This window comes from Accipiter gentilis, unplaced genomic scaffold, assembly GCF_929443795.1.
Source record: "Accipiter gentilis unplaced genomic scaffold, bAccGen1.1, whole genome shotgun sequence".
Classification (NCBI taxonomy): Eukaryota; Metazoa; Chordata; class Aves; order Accipitriformes; family Accipitridae; genus Astur; species Astur gentilis.
In genome coordinates, this window is record NW_026061048.1 from 48,293 (window position 1) to 53,598 (window position 5,306).

The window sequence follows — 5,306 nt, forward strand, 5'->3', positions numbered from 1 at the left end:
AGTGGTATTTTGCGAGTGAGGACAGACAGACCAGGCATCGTTCATGTCCAGGGGGCCGGGGCGGGAAGGTTGGTGTTCAAGCTTCTCATTCCTGTCAGCGGTGACTCCGCTTGCACCACTAAGTGGTGCTGTGTACGTACCCTTAACTAAATTGGGAGCTGCCTGTGCCTGCCTGCTTGTGTAGTTCGGAGCGGTCCTTTTAGAGAAAATGTTCTTTTGGCTGCATTTGTTCTCCTGTGATACAAAAACTTGACAGCTATTGGGGGCAACTACTACTTTAGGAGGATTTCTATAAAGTAAGAAATTGCCGGTTTTATTTTATCATGATGGGCAAAACAATAACTGATTCAAAATCACGTCCACTGCAGCTTATGCTTCCGTAACACACCACTCAACTGATTTCTATGCGTAAATGTCTTCGGAGAGGAATCACAGGTGCCTGCTGTGACTATAGGGACAAGCCGTATGGGCTCACAGGAACAGAACATGCTTTGCCTTCCCATCACCAGAAGAAAGAAAGAAAGAAAGAAAGAGGTGAAGAAGGGTGCTCAGGAGCAAGAGGCTGCAAGGAAGTTGCTGTACGTGATCCTTTTGCCTTGCTTTATCTGACAGAAAAGCTGCCTTCTGCTAGTTGGGTCTTGGCTTGAAATACAAGGGGGAAGAGACTCCCGCCCCTCTCCCAGGGAGTGTGCTACTTTTGACTGGCTTGTTCCGACTATGTGATCTGCAATTACAATATTTAGGTTGCATGGTGACAATCTATACCACTGACTCCCTGAATGGTTTTTCATTTCTGTCCCCGCTTCCTTCTCCAGCTTTTTTCAATATATCAATTTAAAAAAAAAAAAAAATAAAAAAATTTTTTTTTACCTTACATGAACATCATCTGTTGGCTTTGGCCCCAAACACTTTATTTCCTAGAAATAAGTTGAGTCTTTTCATCAGAATATGTAAAAGATTTCTAGCCACTGTAATACTATTGTATTGTTTGGTTTTTTTTTTTTAAATAAGTTTCTATCCAGGTTCCAGTGTGTGCACTGAATTTCTACTGCAGTAGATGACAGTCTTAAGCTGAAGAGAGATTTCAAGGTTGGGAGAGAAAAAGAGCAGATCTTGACTCAAAGGTAACTTTTCCAAGGGAAAGGTAAACTCTTTTGTTTCTTTGGGGATTTTTATTCTGATAGCACAAGCATCTTGTTCTCTCAGGATTTTGTTATCTCTGGAAAAAAACCTTGGTTTTGTGTCACTTTCCTCCTTCCCTGGTTGTGGTTTTTTTTTCCACTCCTTTCAGAGGAACTGCTAATACTGTTATAATTTAGGAAGACATTTTTAACTCTTGACTCGGAGGTCCGCAGACATGACTGTAAAGACAGTTTCTGTGCATCCAAATGCTGTTAATCCCTTCAAATACGAAATGAAAGATGTGTAACTTGGAGCTGAGGCTGAGTCAGAGTATTCCAGATGGGTCTGGTTTACTTTGCATTCAGTGTTCCTGTAGCCTGTTGCTTTGGAAGGTGCAGGTAATAAGCTTTTCAACTGAATAAATGAGCGGTAGTGGTTTTTTGTTTTCCTCCCCTAGAAATGCAGTGCTTGATCAGACTGCACTGACCTGTAGAAGTTGTGGGCACTGTGGTGTTCTCCAGAATGCTACTTGGGCTGCCACTACAAGTAGGCCATTTAAAATAATAACCTTAGACTTTGAAAATACATAAAAACTTAATGATGCTTAAAGTATAGGGCAGAGTAGTCATCAGGTTAAAATAACTTCATGCTTATGACATGCACAGTGATGGTTCCTTTCAGGTTTTTTGGTTGTTGTTGTTGTTGGGTTTTTTTCTTCTTTAAGATGGCACTGGTTGCAGTGATCTTCAGTTTTACGGCACAGCTAACTGTCTTAGTATAGATATGGTTCCTTTCTGCCTACTATTTCCGTTTACTGGCAGACATAGTTAAGATAGCTCTTTGGAGTTGTGGAGTGTGTGTGTGTGTGAATGTGTATGAAAATAAGAAGACCTAAAGTCCCCTCCCCACATCATTAGTTTTTGCTGCCCTGTATTTCAGTGTTACCAAGATTTTAAAGTGGCCCAAGTATTGCTGTTGCAAATGTTTCCATGTTTGTCTAACTATTGTGATGACATAAATAAAAAAAAGAAAATCAAAACACTAAATGTTTTATTACTTGCCCTATAACTATATAGGCGTTCCCGGTCTAATATCGATTTCTTTTTTCAGGATTCACTGTATCATTTTTTTTACCCTATGAAACGGAAAGATATTTCTGGCTTACTGTTGGCTTTTGATAGACGTTTTATCCTTGGGGAATTGCCCACCAATTAATTCATAGAGTTTGGAATTTAACTGAAGGACATTTTGCATGCCCGTGTTCAAATAGCGATGCTAACAAGCCACCATACGGTTCGTGTTGGTAGCTTTATGGATACTTAAAGGTAGGCAATAGTCTTATTTTTTAATAATGCTTAACCTTTTTCTCTTTGGCAAGAACAAGCAAGTCTGCCTGGTTTTGTAGGACTTGCAGCTTTTCCTTAACATCAGACTTTAAAAAGGGGAGAACCAGTAGTATCAGGTACGCAGTTAGGATGGCGATTTTTAAAATACGAAGCTGCGTAACAGTCTCGGGAAGAACATGCGTGACTGGGCGTGGGAGTCTGTGGTACAGCATTACTAACCTTTGCTAAAAAAAGTTTTGAAGAATGAAGCATTTGCTTTATGAACGGTACTTGAGGACGAATTCTGATGCTGCTAAAGTTTATTGAAAAATAGGCACTGATTTCAGTGATGATGCAGGTGTGGTTTCTGTTCATGCCTTAAATCTGAAAAGAAGAGAAGAGAAACCTCCATTTGAAGGAGGATTTTGTATGAAGGGTAATCAAACCAGTAACCTGCTTTAAGAACGACTTTAAAATATTTGGAGCATCGGTTAAAGGCAAATAAGTCAAGTTTATCATATCCTCCTACCTAAGCTGTGACTATTGAATACAGTCAGCAGTCCGCCTCAGAACTTGTTGGTGTGCAACTGCAACGTGTTAAGTTGTAAGGCTTCACAGCCACGAGCTGATGGGCCACAGTTCTCTCCCAGCATGAAGCGCTGTAAGTTTTAGTTTCTTGCACAGCAGTGACTCTTTTCAACATTAGTAACTATACAACAGGGTAAAAGGCAAATTTAGTGAAGAATAATGTGTCGTTCTCAGAGTAGCTGTTTGCATTTCACCGTGATGCAGATGCTTTCTATAGCGGTTGTGTTGGCACATGTCTTAGAATTCGGTTAATCCTCTCCTGAACTCATTTAAACTTTTGGCTTCAACTGCATCACTGACAATATGTTTCAGAATAGAATAATTATTTCCTTTAAAAAAAAACGGGGGTGGGGGGATAAGAAGAAGGGGTGGAGGAAGCGGGGATAAAAAAATCTGTTGTCTGCCAGTGCTGTGGGCTGCTCACTCATTTTTCTGTAGAACTTCTGGGGTTTTGTTGTTGTTGTTGTTGTTGTTGTTGTTGTTGTTCTACCTTAATGCTAATAGGCATTTCTACCTTTTTTACCTTGTTTTTCTACCCAATGCTAATAGGCATTAGCCTATCCTCTGCACCTTTGGTCATTTCCTGAAGTTTGTCTGTAGTTTCCTACATTAGTAGGTAAATGTATCTATTTTACTTTACAGAGCTTTGCTAGTTTTTTAAATTACACAAGAAAGTTAAGTCTTGGAACAAATGTCTTTGCTTATTGATTTTTGTGAGTAGCTGCAAAAATCTTATTTATTAGTTGCCCCTTTTAAAATTAAAATAAAAATGAATGCTATGCAAGAAATGGGTTGCAAGTAACTGTTAGGGTCTTACTACTGCTCGCTGTTGAGAGATCGTGGGAAGTGTGTTAAAAGTTACGGGCATTTTTCAAGATAGTTTTCCAGGTCTGAGGCGTGCTGAAATATCTCTTTCCTATGATAGTGTGTTTAGTTTCATTGACTTCAGCGGAACACACAGAATACATTGACTTAAACTAGCTGAGAATCTGATGATAAGGTTTTATACTCTACCTAACATAGTGTTGTGATGACCTGTCCTCCGAACTCAAAAATATGTTTGATGATCTTAACAGGAGGCCGGATCTTTGATCTGGAAATTATGCTGGTAGCGACATTACAGAATCCAGGCTTGTAACTTCACTGGTTTCTTGCAGCCCCTCAAGTTCATGAAGGACAATAAGGACCCATTCTCTTTTGTTCTTGTGCTATAATCAGTGATGGAAGTATGACATTGTCAGTTGTAAGAAGTGGCTTAACTGCTGTTGGAGTCTGCTTTTCTGCCTGGAAAACCTGTTGATTTGCATGGGTTTGCACAGCTTATGCTAATGATATGGCTGGAATGAGACAGGATCTTATGTAGTCTGCAAGGGCTGTATATGGTCCTGGCTTATAGCTGGGTGGGAGGGATTGGTTCAAGTTACTTCTGATTTGCCCTATTTAATATCTTAAATAGGAGTGAACAGGGTGATTGGAACAGTTTCATTTTTACAAGAGGAAATTTATAAATCGGTTTTTATCCTGTGTTAGAATTAAGATATGTATTTACTGGAGACAACGAGTCTAGCCTGAACACTGAAACAGCTCTGTTTTGGGCACACTATTAGAACTTTTTTAAAATTTTCAAATCATAACAGTCTGTCAGTTCATGCTTGTTGAGTCTGAGACATTAAATGATGCCCTTTGAACAGGGAAACATTGCTAATAATTGATATTTGGTTTGTAGACTATACCTTTTGTATGCTCTAAAGTCACCTGTTGTTTCCCTTTCATTTATAAAAGTTCTGTTTGTCAAACCATATAAGCGCATACCTAAATTCAGTGTTAAAGTTCCTGAATTGCTCTAAACTATTGTGTTGCTGTAAACTGTTTTGGCTGATAAACCTAAGCGGTCAGCTTGGTATTCCTACGTGTATATGTGATTAAGATGCAATAGTTCGGAACACGTTCCCAGGCAACTGCATGCTCCAGCTGCATAGGAGGCACAAAGCAGCTGGCCCGTTCCTTGTAATCAGTGGGAAAGTACAGATTCTCCTGTGACCTTGGTCACTCTTGTCTATAACATATTAGATAAGAGTATTTTGATACTCCTCTCGCAGTGGGAGAAACACTGCTTGTGTCTGTGCAGTGTGTGAAAATCACTTTACCAAGATGCTTTTATTTCTAAAACCCTTGGGAAAAAACCCTCGAAACGGAATTTAAAAACTTTTTTAGTCCAAGGCAAACGTCAGGATTCTCATTCTTACAAAGTATTTTACAATTGTGTAACCT